The 19,359-nt window shown below is 37.0% G+C and overlaps 1 pseudogene; it reads left to right on the top strand.

Moving 5' to 3' along the window:
• Nucleotides 1–17,661: 17,661 nt before the first annotated feature.
• LOC102469751 (uncharacterized protein C11orf98 homolog pseudogene) lies at nucleotides 17,662–18,359 on the top strand (annotated as a pseudogene).
• The last annotated feature ends 1,000 nt before the right edge of the window (nucleotides 18,360–19,359 follow it).

Below are 19,359 nucleotides of genomic sequence, written 5' to 3'. Positions count from 1 at the left end.
CATCTGATCTGCAGTTTTAGATAAAATATAAACTAACAGATCACTCCTACTTAAACAATGTGAAGTGTCACTCTGAGGCACTCCATAAAAAAAAAAGCTAGAGGTGTTCCGTCAGAGCTATGATCAATTCTGACAACCCAACAATATCAGGGCTAAATGATGGGCCTGCACATTCCTAAACAGCCCCCAGTGGAAATTGCTGTATCCGGAAGCTCTTTTGTGCAAGTAACTAGCTGTATTAAATGCAATAATTACAGAAACGACTCTGACTGTGGCGCTCAGGCAGTTGTTGGCTAAGCTGACTTGTTTCCACACCACCATTTATCTTGTAACTGGGGCTGCATGAGCTCTGACTTGACACACTAGAAAGAAAGTCTATGGCGCTTCCCCTTCCAGGCCCGCAAGGAGCTCTGGATCACAGTGTGCCAGTGGAGAGGGTTATTTTGTCAGGCATTTGCTCAACAGGGACAGAGGAAAAACATGAAAACAGTTGCTTGGGGAAAATGTATTTTGTGTGTGGATCCCGCTAGAACGGGACTGAATCTGCCAACAGCTGTGCCAGAGGGAAAGCCCTCGCTGGATGAGTCAAAGACCTGCCTCCACTCATGGAGCTTTTTATCTAAACCTCCAATAGATTCACGTATGAAATATGTTCAGTAACACACTTTCCTGTCTTCTGACCAATGGCATATAATAAAATAATTTCATTATGTCTTGCTATCTGGAAGAAAATAAAACCAGCTAAGTAATTATTTATATATTTCTATATAAATACATATTATGAGTCAAAGACCTGCCTCCACTCATGGAGCTTTTTATCTAAACCTCCAATAGATTCACGTATGAAATATGTTCAGTAACACACTTTCCTGTCTTCTGACCAATGGCATATAATAAAATAATTTCATTATGTCTTGCTATCTGGAAGAAAATAAAACCAGCTAAGTAATTATTTATATATTTCTATATAAATACATATTTATATATATCTGCCATTTCTCCAACCTGTTAAGAATTTGGATGTGCATGCACACATGCCCAGCATGTGTTTCAAGTTGCCAGGGCTGGGGTTGCACAATTGGCCATGTAGGATCCAGCTCTCTGAATCACTAGGCCACAGGTCTAGCCTAACAGATAAATATCTTAAGAAAGATATTGATAAATATCTTAACAAATAAAGTGATTTAGAGCAGTTTGGGAGACCTCTCTGAAATCACTGAATGGCAATTTTTTTTTTTTTTTTTTTTTACAAAAGAACTAAAACTAACTTTAAAACTGAGTTACATTTCCGGGGCCCCAGGTGGCATGGTGGTTAAGGCACCGGACTCCCACTTGGCTGATCATGGTTCTAGTCCTGGACTTGGTGGCTTGCTTCTTGCTTTCTCACTTTCTCTCTCTTTCTTTCTGTTGCTCTGTGGTCAAACTGAAAAAATAAAAATGATGATGAATAAAATTAAATTAAATAGTTCTTTAAAAAAAAAAAAAACTGAGTTACAATTCCTAGAATTAGATTCCTATAGTATTTTGTTGTTGTTGTTGTTTTTAAGTCTACCCACTAGGACATATCAATCTTAATCAATCTTAGGATTTTTTTTCCATGAAACACCCACACATGAATTCTGATGCTTTATTTTGTAAGGATATAGTACAAGGGGGGAGGTCTCCAAAAAGTTCATGGGAAATGTGTATTATAAAAAATATACATGGAGTTCAAAAAAATTTTGCATTAAAATATACTTATACCGAGAAGATTCCTCATGGTATACCAAGAAGATTCCTCATGGCTCTTGCGAACTAGTCACTTCAGGGCAGGAGAGGCAAGGCCTTCGGGAGAAGATTCCTCATGGCTCCTGTGAACTAGTCATTTCAGGGCAAAAGAGAAATGAAGATTTCTTACTGATAATTCAGTCTCCAGCAAACAAGCTAGTGTGATTGAACTTCAAGAATTAGGAAGAAACATATCATCCAACAGATAACTAGGAATCACTGCAGGACCACAAGAAATATGGGAAAACAAGAAAATACCTCTCCTTCCAAGGAAAAAAAATAACTCCTCTTCATCCACAAGCAGTTCAATGGAAATCAGGGAAATGTCTGATAAAGAATTTAGAACATTCATAATGGTGAAGCTAAAGAGATGGAAGAGAAGAGAGACAATGAACTGTAGAAGAAAAAGGAGAAAGAAGCTGATGAGTTCCAGGAGGTGAGGAAATTCTTGCAAGATCTAAAAGAGGAATTACATACTTTAAAAAAGAATTAAACAGAACTGTTAGGGATGAAGGCTATAATACAGGAAGTCAAAATCTCCCTTGAAAATATTAAAAGCATACTAGATCACACAGAAAACAGAATCTCTGACATGGAAAAGAAAATTGCTGGCCTAGAAAAATCCACTACAAAGACTGAGAAAATGGCCCAAAAATTTGAGAATAATACATGAGAAGTACTGGATACCATCAAATTTCCAAACATCTGCATAATTGGCATTCCAGAAGGCAAAGAAACTCATAAGGACATTGATAATCTATTCCATGAAATCCTGCAAGAAAACCTAGAGAGGCACTCAAAGATCCAGTCCCAAGAAATACAAAGGACCCCAAACAGAATCAACCCAAGAAGATCTTCTCCAAGACACATTATAGCTGGATGGACCAAAACCACAGACAAAGACAAGATACTAAGATTGGCAAGAGAAAAACATCAAGTTACCTACAAAGGATATCTCATCAGGCTAACAGCAGTTCTCTCGTCAGAAACAATGTGAGCGAGGAAAGAATGGGAAAATATGTTCAAAGTGTTAAGAAAAAAGCAATTTCAGCCAAGAATACTGTACCCGGCAAGATTATCTTTCATGTGGGAAGAAAAGACAAGAACATTCTCAGATAAACAAAACCTGAAAGAATTTACCAACACCAGACCAGATCTCCAAGAAGTTCTCAAGGGAGCGCTGCATCAGGAAAATTAAATGCAGACACACAGAAATAAGAGTTCAAAAACTAAGAAAGTGGCCAACTTAATCATAGGGGCAAGTCCGGAGTTGAATATTATATCCCAAAATTTAATCGGGAAAATAGAACCACAACAGAAGATAAAGTACATGAGACTGAATTGGTGAAGTATAATTTTATGACTTTTGACTAAAATATTGCTGATTTTCTCATAGACTTTGTTATCTGGTTGTAAGGATTTGTGTCCTGTCTTGAGATATGAATAGGTTCATGCACCTACCATTTGAACGGAATCCTAATTATCAGGCTGCAGTCCATTTCCTGGCTATAAGCAAAGTTCCTTAGCATTTCTTTAAGTTAAAATTGGTTTTCTTAGTAGTACCAAGTGAACTTGCTATTGAAAGTAGTTACATTATTTAAGAAATTGTGTGATCAGTACAATGTGGGGGGGAAAAGAATCGAAGACAACTGTAGACACCAGAGATAGTGTAAGAAGAGGGTGGGAAAGGACAGAGGGTCAGAAATAGGGGTAAAAAAAATTCTAGAAATGGAAAATTTTTTATAGTAAGATGCATGATTAAGCCACTATGCAGTATATTCTGGGTGGGAATTCACATTTTATATGCTGTGATGATGCTTAAGGAAAGAATGTAAATTAAGTTAAAAAAAAGTTTCAGAAAAAAAACCTAAAGCTATTTTTCTTGAAATTAAAAAAATGCATTAAAAGTTAAAAAATATATATATACTTAAACCATAACTCCATTTTTCTACTTTTTTTTTTTAAAGATTTTTTGTTCTTAGGGTGTATGCACTCACTAGAGAGACAGAAACTGAGAAATCTCCCTCTGGAGGGATTATCAGGCTGTAGTCCTTTCTCTTCCATTCTCCTTTTGGGATTTTGGGCATATGTACACACATGCCTGGCATGAGTTTCAAGCTGCCAGGTCTGGGACTCAAACTGCCATGGGCCATATGGGAGTCAAGTGCTTAACCAATCTTTCACCTGCTGACTTCTTCACTTTTTTGAAGTCCCCCCACATGCTTGTTAAGAATATAGGTCTACGAAGTCCTTCTCTAACTTCCCATAAAAGAAAACACCATGGTTTTAAAGGTAAAGATGTTTAAAGGTAAGGCTTCTTTTTCTTTTTTTTTTTCCTATAAAATGCCCACATGTGAACACTGATGCTTTCTTTTGCCAGGAGATGACAAATACCTGTAAAATCATATTCCATATGATTTAAAACTGTTAACTGGAAAATTTCTCTGTGCCAAGTTCTCATAGACAGTTGGAGTACAGATGAAGATATTATGGTCTCATACACAGTTGAATCTAGTAGGACAAAGATATATGTCAAAAATTATTTTAAAACATTGTGATAAATGTTCAATAAGTATGTATGTAGTGCTATAGAAATATAATTAAGAGGGGTTGGGGCCAGCAGGTGGCGTGGTGGTTAAGTGCACTAGACTCCCACATGACTGACAATGGTTCCAGTGCCAGACCTGGTAGCTTGCTTTCTCATTCTCTCTCTCTCTCTGTTCTTCTCTGATCAAATTAAAATAAATAAATAAAGTTAAATAAAATAATTCTTTAAAAAATAAACATAATCCAGAGGGATCAAAACTGCCGGGAAAAGAAAGTGGCTTTACAGAAAAATAACAAAAAGAAGATAGTATTTCACTTGAACCTTGAAGGATGATCAGAAATTTTCTATTGTGATCTGGGAAAAATGGGAGAAAAGGCATTCTGTCAGTGGGAAAAGTCCGAGCAAAAAAAGGTGCGGGGGTGTGATAATGTACACCAAGTTCTCATGATGCTTAGTAATTAGGGCAACCAACAAAAGAGGAGTGACAGAGGAACAGCTAGAATTGAGGCTAAGGTCAACCTTCAGGTTTCATAAGGACATAGGTTTTATAAGGACAGTGTGTGTGTGTGTCTGTCTGTCAACACAATGGTAGGCATGTGCACCTGTTTAGCAAGAGTTTAGCATAACTGCTTCTGCGAATGATAGGTCACGAAAGTATAGAAGCTGGATTGGTTTATTAGGCAATTGACGACAGAGTGAGTGAGGACACTGCTATGGTAGTCCAGACAAGGGATAATCAAGCCCTCATCTTCTGGTGGGTTTGTTATCTTTATATGTCCCTCAAATGTTTTTTTAATATAGCTGGGTACCTTATTTTCTCCTGCTCAAAAAAAAAAAAATGTTTTTAATTATTTTTCATGAGAAAGGGAGAAAGACCGTCAGTCAGCTCCAACGAGGTTTTCATGCCACAATCCTTCCCCCAGCCTCAGCCACCCAGGACCATGGGTACATATGTGCCTGGTGTGCACAGAAAGATTTCAGGATATGGACTAGAACCTTCCCATATGGCCTCAGCACTTCAGCGGGTTAAGTTACCCCTGTGCCACCGCAGCTTTCCTCAAAGGTTGTATAAATATTTTCTTTCTACGTGTAATTTTGTTGTGCATGTTCTATTAAACTGATATAGAAAACAGATCCTTGATTTTGGAAGAGTGAGTGCAGTGATTAAGTACTCCGCTCTGGAACCACAAGGATGCCGCTTAACACTTAGCTCGGCTCTGAGTAGTGGTTTGACTTTGGACAAGCTACTTAGTTTGGCTATGCAGGAGTGTTATCTAATGTAAAATGGTAATAATTATAGCACCTACCCTTTAGGCCTGTTGTGAGGATTAAATTAGTTAACATGTTAAGTGCTTAGAATAGTATCTAAATGGCCAGATCTCTCAAGTTAGCATAATAAAAAAAATCTAGATCTAAATACTACTTAGAGCAAAATACTATAATATAGTCAAATACGGTGATTTGTGATTTCAGGAAGGTCTTTCAAACTGTTCCAAGTCATTTTCTTTCTTATGATGGAAATTTTGATACTTAGCTGGTATCCTTCCAGGTAGATCTAAATATTGGGTTGTCAGAAAAGTCACAATGCATTTTTTTAAGAGAGTTTTTGCTTTACGGTACATGTGCTTGCTGGAGAGACAGTAAGACAGAAAGTGAGGAATCACCCACCAGAATATGGCCACGCCACAGTCCCTTCTCCATTCTTCTCTTGGAATTTTGGGCACACACACATATGCCTGGCATGAGTTTCAAGTTGCCAGGTCCAGGACTCAAATCATGGTCAGCCACGTGGGAGTCTAGCACCTTAACCACTATGCCAGCTGTTGGCTCCATGATATATTTTTGCAACATTTTGCACTAGTTCATTTTTGAATGTACTAGAGTCATTCACATCTGTGTGACAATTCTAGCTTCATTCGAAAAGAAGTGATTTGGTTGAGTTTCAGAAATTTTACAATTAAAGATGGGAGACTAAACTATGCATTTTTGCCATATTTTACTGTTTTACTTCCATAAAGAGAAGAATGTGCATCAAGCTTGTGAAAATTTGCGTGAAGTTTATGGTGACAATGTTCTGCAAGAATGTCAGTGGAGATTCTTTACTGGTGTTTTTTATTTCAGCGATGCTCCTTGAAGGGCAGGGAGGCCCACCAAAGCCGACTACGACAAAATAAAGGCACTGATTCAGTCAAACCCACATTACATGACACAAGAGATGGCAGAAACATTGAACATCCATCATTCAAGCGTTCACGACCACCTGAAGAAGCAGGGATATGTAAGCAAGCTTGATACTTGGGTTCCTCACGAACTTACAGAAGTTCATTTGACGACGTATATAAACATCTGTGATATGATCATTAAACGTGAAGAAAATGATGTTTATTTGAAGTGACCAACAACTGTCAATGAGAAGTGGACTGTTCACAACACTGTGGTGGGCAAACAGTCTTGGTCCCGATGAGATGATTCACCTCAAACAACATCGAAAGCAAACATTCACCAGAGGAAGGTTATGCTCTCAGAGAGGTGGGATTTTAAAGGTGTTTTTCGAGCTACTACCAAGGAGCCAAACAATCAATTTGAATGTGTACTGTCGGCAACTGGACAGTTTGAATGAATCCATCATCCAGAATCATCCAGAGCTCGTTGATCATAAAGGAGTTGTGCTCCATTACGACAGTGCTAGACTACACACAAGTTTGATCACCTGTCAAAAATGATTGGAGCCTCGATGGGATGTATTACCACATCTACCATACTCACCTGACTTTGCACCGTCAGACTTCCACTTGCTTTGCTCTCTTCAGCTCTTTGTGTGGTATAAAGTTCAATTCAAATGAGGCTATAAATCAGCATCTTGTTCACTTTTGTGCCAATAAAGACAGGTCCTTCTATGAATGAGGAATTAGAAAGTTCACTGAAAGGTGGCAAATGGTTATGAAACAAAATGGGCAATAGATCATTGATTGATCTTTGTTCTTTATATAAATATATGACCTTTGAAAGATACAGAGAAAATACATCATGACATTTATGACAACCCAATATTTTTATTTAAATATTGCTCTAATGAGATTTGGATTCATTTTAATACACATTAGAAGTGTTCTAAAATATCCTTAATCTGAAAAGTGAGGTTTCTGGTCATGTCAAGTTGAAACCCAAAGTATCAAGCCTCCCTCCACATCCCAGTCAGAGAAAAACTAGCAGAGGTATAACCTTAGAGGAGAAAAGATTCTCCAGAGAGAGAGGAAAAATTCTAGAAGACAAGACAAAGAAAGAGCCAAAGTAAATTTCTTCTGAAAAGCATGAAATTCAGCTTGTTCCATATCAGTACAAAAATATCTGATACGGTATTTGAACAGTGAACTTTGACTTCTTATCAGTTGACAAAAAGATAACATGCCAAGGACCATGCAGTAGCAACCCTAAAAGGCTTCTCTACACAATAGTGGCAAGAAGTGCATCAATCGACCCTTTGTCCTTTTAAGTTTTTAGCTTTTTCTTTGTTAGATTTAGAATTGTAACTTAACTAAGTCTGTTATTTTATGCTTTTCATGTGACTGGTAGTTCTGAAAGGTATACCAGACTCTTACAGTGTCCACTCTCAGCACCACAGTTTAAGTGCTGTGTTTTCTACCCTGCATGCACACTGCCTTTACAATAGTACCTCCTCCGGACCCCACCCCTTCTCCAGGCGAGAAAAGAGGCAGTAGCCGTGAGCTAGTGATAGCAAGGAACCCTGAAAGCAAAGCTTGGAAGGGAAATTCACACTTCTCTAACTTGGGCAGAATTACTTGCTTCTCTTGTTCTCTAGAATTTACAAATTATACTATGAGGATGTAAATGAAGTTGGACTTGGGGCCGGCAAGTGGCGTGGTGGTCAAAGGCGCTGGACTCCCACATGGCCGACCGCGGTTTAAGTCTCAGACCTGGTGGCTTGCTTTCTCACTTCCTCTCTCTCCCTCTGTGTCTCTCTGATCAAACTGGAAAATAATAATGATAATAATAATAAATAAAGTTAAATAAAATAATTATTAAAAAAAAAAAATGAAGTTGGACTTAGTTCCCAGGCAATACTTAAGATAACATAAGGATCTCAGATTCAACTAGAAAACATCTTACTGTATATATTAATCAATAAGGTGATTTATAAACTCTTGAAATGTAAATAAGCTGACGGAAACCACTGATATTTTTGAGGCAAGTTAAGTTGACTAAGTTGCTTTACAAATCCATTCTTATTTAGAAAACCAGATGAACTAGTGAATTTCACATTTTGAAGTTCGGGCTACAAATGGAACTAAGAAATAACAATTTTCTAGTGCTTCACATAAAGCCAGGCACATGCTACGGATTCAGCAAACATATCTTGAATGAATTAATTTGATTTATAAAATAATGATTTATTCTATTATGAATTCTTAGCTACTTTAGTTTTTTTAATAGCACAGGTCTCTAGTAATATGCTTGGACATATGTCAAATGTATAACTTAATACTACAATATCTTTAACATTTGGAATAAAACTCGTGGTTATAAAATGAACACAACAATATGGGTATCTATTACCTTTAGATTTCGGAGATCTTTAGACTCTGTCTCTATTTTACAAGTGTTCAATTTCAAATAATCAAACATTCGTATGTTATGTTATCATTCCAAAGTGATGGCTAGATAACCAGTACTTTTGTTATGATTTAAGTCTCAGTCATGTAAATCATTAGTCTTGTTTCAGCTTCTTTGTATACATGAGGATTGATTTTTGCAGATTAACACTTCCAACTCACCAATGCTATAGAATGTTGTAGATACTAAAGGAATTGCATATTCATCTGAAATAGTGATATTGGACAATCCATAAATACACAGGCAAATAAATGCAAATACTTATCACCTCTAAATGTTTCACTTTGGTAAAAGGAGTACACAGGTGTTCTTATTTGCCCAGTCTCATGAAAAGAATCAACCTACATTTTCTCCTTTTTCTTTATTTTTATTTTTTGCTAGTGGGTATATATACTCACCAGAAAGACAGAGAAAGAGAGAGAAAGAAAAGTACCCCTTGGGGGGATGGCCACCCCACAACCCCTTTTCCTCTATTCTCCTCTTGGGATTTTAGAGAAGGATGCACAAACACCCAGCATCTTTTTCAAGCCTGGGTCCAGGACTCAAACTGCACAGTTGGCTATGTGGGATTCAGTTGCCTTAAACACCATGCCAGTGGCTGGCTCAAATCTGCATTTTCTTTGTTAGAATGAATCCATACTATATAATGAAAACTAGATAATCTGTTGTGAATATTCTAAATAATGAATGCTTTAGTTTCTCCTTTAATGTGACTTAATGGCTTTTTGGTTTTATCTTATATATTTATACACTCTATAGAATATACATAAGTTTCATTTTTTAACTTCTAAATTAAATATTATGCAGCTACATAGAATAAAGAACTATTGAAGAGATAAAGTGGCATATTAAAGTGAACATAGCTTGCCCCCAATCATGAAATTTAATGATGCTTTGCTATGTTGCATGTAACCATACCTAGTTTAACTCATTGCTACTACACATAAATCGCAAGGATCAGGTCCATAAGATAATGAAATAAATTTAAATTAGTTCATTCTTTTTTGAAAATTCAGTCCACAAATATATATTGAGAACTGCATATATCCTTTTTTTAAAAGATTCATTCATTTATTTATTTATTTATTAAATTTGACCAGAGAGAGAGAGAAGGAAAGTGAAAAAGCAAGCTGCCAGGTCCGGACTCGAACTGTGATAAGCCGTGTGGGAGTCCATTGCCTCAAGGCCCCATGCTGCCTGCTGGCCCCAAGAACTGCACATATCCTTAATTTGAGTCAGCCACTGTACCATGCAAGATAATTAGTTTTATTGAAGCCAACTTTGATTTTTATCTTAAGAGATATTTCCATGTTTATTACCCTTCCCATAAAATCTTACTTCCATTCATTTGTCCTATCATGCCCATTTGTCCCATGAAATCATTAGTTGACTGATTTAGTTGCACATTGCCTTTTCTGAATGAAGTTCTAATATACTCTGCCCTTTGGCCACTTAAAGCTTTTTTTTTTTTTTTCTGTGGCAAAAGATAAGAAAGGCAAATAACTCAAATGAATAATTTACAAGGCACAGGGGATGTAGAAAATTACTTAAATTCAATCATTTGCTTTAAGTCCCTTTTCAGAGGTTCCCTTGCTATCTCTGTGCCCCTCCTGCCGGTGGTTAGATTCTTGATGGTTAGATTCTCCTGGAACTTTAATGGACGTTCCCATGTGTATAATTTTTCATTTGGTTTTGTTTGTTCTAATGGTCTCTGGCAATGCAAATACCAGAAACTGCCTTATTTTTTTAAATTATATTATTTAAATTTATTTATCTATTCACTTACTTACTTTAATTTGACCAGAGAGTGACAGAGTGAGAGAGAGAAAGTGGAAAAGCAAGTCACCAGGTTCGGGACTTGAACTGTGGTTGGCCTTGTAGGATTCCAGCACTCTTAACCACCATGCTACCTGCTGGTCCCTGAAACTGCCTTATCTTATAAATCAGACTTTTTTTAAAAAAATGAGTGGGATAATAAATTCTATATAAGTTCTATATAAGTAAATATTCCTGATTAATAGCTTTACTTTTTTTCTTAATGCACAGTTAATACATATTCACAGGAGAAAATAAAGATAAAGAAAAATAAGAAATCAAAATCAATCATAATATTAACCTTATACCCAGAAATAGTCACTGACAACAATGTATACAATTCAAGTGTTTTTATTTAACTATGTTTATATATATTTAAATATATCTATGTCATACATTTATACCCATTTTTATGGGATAATAATGGGAAACTATTTGCATCCTTTTTCTAAAGTAAGTACTTTTTCATGAACAGCTTTTCATTTAAGAAGTACTTTCTTTTATTTTTTATTATGAAAGAGATATACTTTAACTGAATTCCCATTTTTTTAAGTATATTTAAGTCTTTAGTATCATAAACAATTAACATTTTCACAGACTAAGCTTTGCAAATAATCTTTATTATTTCCTAAGGTCACTTTTCTATAAAGTGAAAATATTTGATAAAAGAAATTGTTGGTAATTTTTTTCAGGATGCTCTCTCCATCTTTTATTTTTTATTTATTTTTTATTTATTTTTTTTTATTTATTTTTTTTGGAGAGGTTTTCGCTATAGGGCGCGTGCGCTCGCCAGACAGACAGAGAGAGAGACATAGAGACAGAAAGCGAGAAATCACCCCCCAGGGGGGATGGTCATGCCGCAATCCCTTCTCCTCCATTCTCCTCTCGGGATCTTGGGCACGCACGCACACGCGCCCGGCGTGAGATTTAAGCCACCGGGTCCAAGACGCGAACCGCAGTCGACTACGTGGGAGTCCAGCGACATAGCCATTACGCTAACTGCTGGTTCCCATCTCCATCTTTTATGAAGAATAACTAAAGAACTGATCTGCTCACTCACCAAATATCTACTTGGGTATTTTGCTTTCTTGCAAAGGTTCAGTGAAGCGCATTTGGAATTTTTTGACTCCCTACTTTCTTTCAACTTGGGGCAGCCAAACTTTCTTAGGAGATTATAATGGCAGAATGAGCAACAGGTTTCTACAAATTAAGATTGAACTATATAAAACTGTCATTTTTTAGAGGACAAAGAATGGTTGAAAATTGGCATTTTCATATAGTTCACAGGTAAGTCATTTTATCCAAAAGTGCAAATGGCTTTCTCCCTGACCTGCCTTGCATAGAGTATTTTATATTCTGATGTGTTTTCGGTGCCGTGAGCAGTTTTTATTTTGGGGCCTCTGATACAAAACATTGTTTTTCATTTCAAAAGAGTTAAATGACTTTTATACGGTGTATATATTAAGTCAAGAAAAATATGCCTGAAATACCTAAGGAGGATCTGGTTGTATTCTTAACAATCCTAAATTGTATTACAAGGAAGGAATAAGCATGCTCTAACTTAGATTTAAATTGCACATGATAGTTGAAAGAATGTTCTAATTTCACTATAAGGAAAAAGTTACTTCAAGGCGTCTAGGTGTTTGGCCCACCTAAGCCGACAGACACTAGTGGTTATTCCCTCGATTCAGAATTTACAATTATGAAGAATTCCACATTGGCATGCTGTGCCGGCCGACATAAAGGTACTATAACGTACGCCTATGAAGGAAAATATAGAACTTTCATGCATCAAATGAGCAAGACTTGACAGGCAGTTCCATTTTGATATGGGTCATGCTGCTGATAACTACCAGGCTTTTTAAAGGTTACATTTTAAAGGTTGCATTAATGCTGAAGTTGTGCATGAAGATGAGTACCCTGTGTAACCACAAGCTTTATATTTCATTCATCTCTTGTCATCTTAAAAATACAGTTAGTGATACAAATGGGACATAACATTTTGAAGAGCTCACTTGGTATGATAAGGACTTACCCAACCAAAGCACCATTTTTTTTTTCTGAATAGTAATTCCATTAAGGGGAAAAAAATTCATATGACCTATTTCTTTCCTATCTGCTTTCAATCATACCACAATATTATGAAACAAATTGCTACTAACAGTGAGGCTGTCATATTCAGGAATGAAATTGGTGAGCCCATAGAGGCAAGTGATTGGCACAACACAAGTTTCTTTTTTTATCAATTATAGCGCTCAACAAAAAAAACAGTGTTTTAAAGGGCTCTACAAAGTCATCAACTAAGATGTACCCCATTCATTAATTGAAAATCGGGATGTCCTCATGGAGCTTCCTTCTGGAGTTTATCAGTAAGTTGGTCGAAATTCAATTGCTATGGATCACAGTTTCTGTTCACAAATGCTAGGTCACTTCTAAGAAGACAGTGAATTTCATAGGGCCTTGGTATTGTTACCTGTAAGATGGAGATAGCAATGTTCGATATCACTATAAAAATATGTATTACTACAACCTACCTGGTAAGAAATGAGCCTTATGCTCTATACCTGCTAATTCTAAAATTTTAATAAATCTCCTCCCTGCCCCACATTTTATTTTGTCAAACTTTAAAAAGTGACAACTTTAAAGTCAAACTTTAGTTCATTCAGAAAGGATGTACTGAGCGAGCACCTATTGTGTGCAAGATACAATGCCAGATAATAAAACTGGGAACTGGACAGACATAGCTTCTCCCTTCATGGATCTTTCATTCTAATGAGGATAACGGAGACTGAAAATTAAGAAAGACATTGACTCTTTGATCTCATTCCCGTTGGAATAGCAATTGTCTACAGATCAGAGCTGAATTCTTTTCAAACTTTTCAGGTGGGAGTTGGGGGGAAAGGTGGACAGTGATGAGCAGAATATATGAGACGCCTGACTATCCGCATTAGATTCCACTGCAGCAGTTCACTTGTTACTATTTGGCATTTTGTAAAGATTTCATTTTGGAGATCAGGTACCATTCTATTTTTTAGAAAAAGGAGTAAACTCTCTGGATTAAAAAGTCTTTATCATTCAAACAGGGCTAATGAGAGAGTGCATAATAAATAAGATAAATAAGGTGTTGAAATAGCAGCACACCAAAGGTTGCAACCAAGGTCTCCTAAGAATTAGTGGAGGGTTCTTTGTACATACCATTCAGTTGTTTAAGCATCTACTCAGATGCCTGTAGAGTAACTTGCAATTTTTAGCCTTTGAAAATTATAATCTTAGAGCTAGAAAAATGTTAAGAGTTATCTAATGCAATCCCCCATTGTATCTAAGGGAGTTTTTAAAACTAGACTGTGATCCATTAGTTGGTCAAGAAATCAATTTAGTGGGTGGCAACCAGTATTTTTTTTTTAACGAAACAGAGGAAAACCAAAACAAAACAGAAAACATCAGGATGTATATTTCATGTGGTAAGGGTCATTCCATGTGGTAAGAGTAAGTTCAGGAAAAGTGTATGAATATATACACATATGTATATACACAATGTATCTGTATATATATTTTGTGTATACATAAGCATGAATAAAATGTATTTCTAACCATGGGTCATGATAAAAAAAAAGGTAACCTTTAACCATTATTACAAGATAAAGATACCAATAACAGAGCCATAGACTTCTCATTTCTTCTCTGGAAAACCCTTTCTAGTTTTACTTGCTCAGGATATCCATAAAACATCATCCCTGATTACAAGTTTTTTGCCAATTAACCATTCCTTATTTCTTCATTTCTTCCTAGTAATTTCCAGGGCTTTCTTCCTCTTTGATAGTGTCACTGGCTTTATTAGAATGAGATGTAATCAATTATAATAAATGTGTAAGAATCAGCTCTATAATAAAAATACGGGGTCTTTCTTGTTCAAAAATTTTTCAGAATTTCACAGCAGTGACAGCTGAACATTAAAGCAAATATGAAGTCCTTTGACGTGAAGGACTCTGTGCAACAGTTCAGGTTGTATCCCCACAAAGCTAGCCCAGTCTGGAGATACAGGCTGACCATTACAAGGAACCCTTGGTCTTTTGTTGCTGGAGTTTCAAAGATCACTTCTCTCTTACTGCAGCTCTCATTGCAGCCTGTTATTTACAGAGTGGCAATGACTGCAAAATCTCTCGCCTGAAGAAATTATATCTAGTCTCCTAACACGCTGAGAAGAACTCAAGACTGCTTTGTGCATGCTCTTTCATTCTGGCCACAGCAGCCCCTTGCATTTCTGCTCCTCACACATGGAGGTCTTTGATGTGAAATTTCATGCTCAATCTCATGGTAGCCAGACCTATGAGTTATGCAAGGACTCAGGGTTCCAGGGAAGGTAGTGTTCAGTCTTCCTGGCTACTAAACTTATTTCAAAAATGCTCTGTTCAGATAGTGAGTTGCTCATTAATACACTCCAACTTGAGATACTATCTCTGAAATAAAAATATGTATTTTAATATATCAGTAAGTTTTTGGAAACCCAATACTTTATAAAGACTAAGTATACCATTTGCAGTGCTTTTCTTTTTAAATCACATTCATTTATAAATATACCAAGATAAGGTTATTTCATCCTAAAATAAGCAACCATTTGGCTCTTTATCTTAGAAAGACATAAGAGCCAGAAAGTCTCAATCCTTCTTTTTTTTTAGTGAAAATCAATCTACTGAAGCTACTTTAAAACATGTATCAGTTTAAAATTTTAGATTAAATATTCAGTTAAAAATTTAGATTAAATAATCATTGACTGTCAAAATGCAGTTTAGGTACCAAAGCCAAGTTAACTATATTCTTTTGTTTCATAAACTATAATTTATTATTGAATTGTGTTCTTTTAAAAAAATCATTATTATAGTATCTCCCTTAATAGCCATTGAAATTATAAGTAAAAACAAATACTAGATTATGAAATTTAATATGTTAAATCTACTGGCATACTTTTAAAATGGACTATTTTAGGCTAGGCAAATCTCTATTTAAGTAAAACTCTATGGTTTTACCTGCAAATTTTCCCCCACTGCCATTTAAACATAGATTGTTCTCAAACTGACTTATTTAATTAAAAGAAAATTCTTCTAAATGGCACTGTATTTTAAAAGAAGTCCCTTGTAGCTGACGCCCATGTATGCCACCAGACTGTGAGGCTCTTAGAGAAACTGTGACTCCTCATTATGTGTCCCCACAGTGTTTGACACACAGAAAGTGTGCAGCAAATGTTTACCAAATGACTGAATAGATTCCTCTACCCAGGCCTCCAGAAAAAGAAGGTTCTCCTTGCTGAGAAATCATACAGTTCCTGGAGGTGAGAAAAGTAATTATCCATCTTGGATTCTGAGTGATTTCCCAGAGAGCAAATCTAAGTGCAGGGTATCTCAAAATTTTTTCTCCCTGAAGATTTTTTTTGTACAATAACTTGTTAATAGAATGGGTATCTGTGTCATTGAGCACAGAGCTAGGCAGAAGTAGTAAGGTTATTTGTCTTTTAATTAATTTCCCAGGATGTAAACACTGATATCTCTTCTGAGTCTTATCATTTCTCCCTGTGTTGTTCAACTAACTTAAGAGGAGCCCTTAAAAAACTTTACTTGAGAGAAAAAAGGCTTTTTTTTTTTGACCATAGGACATGTATACTCACTGGAAACAAAGAGAGACAGAGAGAACGAAAGTGAGAAATCAGCTCCCATAGAGGTTGGCCACACCACAATCCCTTCTCCAAATTTTGAGCATGCACACATAGATGCCTGGCGTGATTTTCAAGCTGCTGCATCCAGGGCTTGACCTATGGCCGGCCATGTGGGAGTCCAGCACCTTAACAACCATGCTACTGATGGCCCCAAAAGAAGGCACTTCTATGTACAGGTCTACATCAATAGCCTCTTGTCCCACAAAGGTGGGAGTGTGTCTATGTGAAGATACAGTCTCCTACACTATTACATGATTGACAATAATGTTTGCTACCAGAAGCCATAATATGAGATCAACACAATTTTGCATTGACTAACAAGAGTCAGCTGAAAACATTATAGACATAATGATACTGACCTGATCCTCAGACACATTATACACAGTAAGAGTGACTGTACATAAATCTATGGAGAATTCTAAATCTCTTATACGAGATCAGGAGTTTGGGAGTTTGTTAATATTAACAATACAGTCCCTTATTAGTTTTCTCAATTTCTGAAGTGTGTTTCTATCTCTCCCCTCTCCTTTCCTTTTTTCCTTTTATCCTTTTTTTTCCTTTTCTTCTTTCCTTCTATTTCTCTTCCTCTTCCTCCTTCTTCTTTTTCTTAAATTGGAAGTCAGAAATGATTTCCACACTATCAGAATCATAGTCTCTGTTCCACCACTTACAAACCCTCTGACCTTGGAAATTTTGCATGATCTCTCTGAATCTCAAAGTATTTATTATTAAGGGGTATTCATTGTATCTATCTCATAGAGCTAGCTGTTATGACTAAATGAATGAACAGATCTTGAGTACTTTGCAGTGCATGACTTCATAGTAAACAGTAAGCAAATGTTAGACATAATTTGTATATTTGTATATATGGAAAATGATATAATAATTTGTATATTTTGGTTTTTAAGAATTATTTTATTTAACTTATTTATTTACTTCTTTTTTAATTTGACCATAGAAGGAGGGAGAGAGAGACAAAGAGACAGAGAGAGGGAGAGAGAGAAAGTGAGAAAGCAAGCCACCAGGTCCAGTACTCAAACCGAAATCAGCCATGTGGGAGTCTGGTGCCTTTAACCGCCACACTACCTGCCAGCACAGATTTGTACATTTTGTATATATAACAAAATAGTAATTATTATTACTAGTATATCTACTGGTCACGTTCTCCTTAAACTATATAGAGGCGGCAGCCATGGGTCCTCCAGGGGGAAAGATCAACCAGCCCCAAACGGAACTGAAGAAGCAGCTGTTGGGAACCAGCAGTTAGCATAATGGTTATGTCACTGGACTCCCATGTAGTCGACAGCGGTTCGCGTCCCGGACCCGGTGGCTTAAAACTCATGCTGGGTGCGTGTGCGTGCGTGCCCAAGATCCCGAGAGGAGAATGGAGGAGAAGGGATTGCGGTGTGACCATCCCCCGTGGGGGGCGATTTCTCGCTTTCTGTCTCTCTGTCTCTGTCTGGTGAGCACACACGCCCTATAGCGAAAACCTCTCCAAAAAAAAAAAAAGCAGCAGCTGTTCAAGCGCAGGCGGGTATTGAACCAGGAGCAGCAACTGAGGCACCAGGTGGAGGGAGCTGTGGTAGACCAAGGGCTGATTATGCGCCACCATCTCAAGAAGCGGACGCCCAGTGCACTTGCCAACATTACTCTGTCAGGAAAAAGTGCAGAAAACTCCTCCAGCAGATCCGGCTTGCCCAGAAAGAGAAGGTAGCCATGGAGGTGGAAGCCCCCTCAAAGCCAGCCAGGACTAGTGAACCACAGCCCAGGACTGACCAGAAGGACTCAGTGGGTGATGCAGAGGACTTTGGAGAATGTATTGCCCTTTGTTACTGTCTCCAGATTGCTCTTCCAAAATGGTTTCCTGACCTCCCCTGGAGAGGGGTGTGAAGGGAGGGAAGAAGTCTAGAAGAAATATTGGACGGGGGGTCTCTGTGGCAGTCAACTCCATTCGTAATAAAGTCCTAGAGGTCTGAAAAAAAAATATATATATATATATAAAGAGAGAGAGAGGCAAAGAACTAATTGATCATGTCAGAATTTTTTATTCTTTTCCACAAATTTTATCGTCTTCTCTATAGTATACATACAGTCTTTCTGAAGGTGCAACACATTAAAGTCATTCATAAATTGAAATCAGAGACATGAGCTTTGTATGTGTATGTGCATGCATGTTGGTGAGGACATGTGTTATAGTTTACCTTCTCGTAGAGCAGGAATTAGGCCAAGGCAGTTCAGAGAATTTCTGCTTTCTTAGCTTCCATCATTATTATAAAACACTTTTCGTCATACACATTTTTTATAATTTAATATACATGAGAGGTCAGTAAGTACTTTTTTAAATTTTTAAATAATTATTTTATTTAATCATCTTTACTATTGTTACTTTTTTTTTTTTTAATTTGACCAGAGAGAAACAGAGAGAGAGAAGGAAAGTGAGAGAATCAGCTGCCAGATTCAGGACACAGAGTTCAGCCATGTGGGGTTCCAATTCCTTAACCACCACGCTATCTGCCAGCCCATAAGGTCAGTAAGTTCTCTCATGGTCAATCTAGTTTATTCCTTAAAACCCATCTGTTTGGACTAAATGGATGCTGTTAGTCATTAAGAGGACGTGATTTGAGAAAAGATCCTTATGGATTCACATCCTGCAAGAGTGCAAGGGTTGGGACCAGCAGATATTGTAACATTTACATTGCTGGACTCCCACAGGACCAACCATGGTTCAAGTCCCAGACCAGGTGGCTTGAAAATCACGCCAGATGCATGTGCATGCATGCTTAAGATCTTGGGTTGAGAATGGAGGAGAAGGGGGGACTGCAACATGGTCTTCTCCCCTGGGGGATGATTTTTTACTTTCCCTCTCACTGTCTCTGTCTCTCTCTACAGT

Source organism: Tupaia chinensis, unplaced genomic scaffold, assembly GCF_000334495.1.
Source record: "Tupaia chinensis unplaced genomic scaffold, TupChi_1.0 Scaffold000410_1, whole genome shotgun sequence".
NCBI lineage: Eukaryota > Metazoa > Chordata > Mammalia > Scandentia > Tupaiidae > Tupaia > Tupaia belangeri.
Note: the sequence above shows the minus strand (reverse complement) of the source record. Positions and strands in the feature narration are given on the sequence as shown.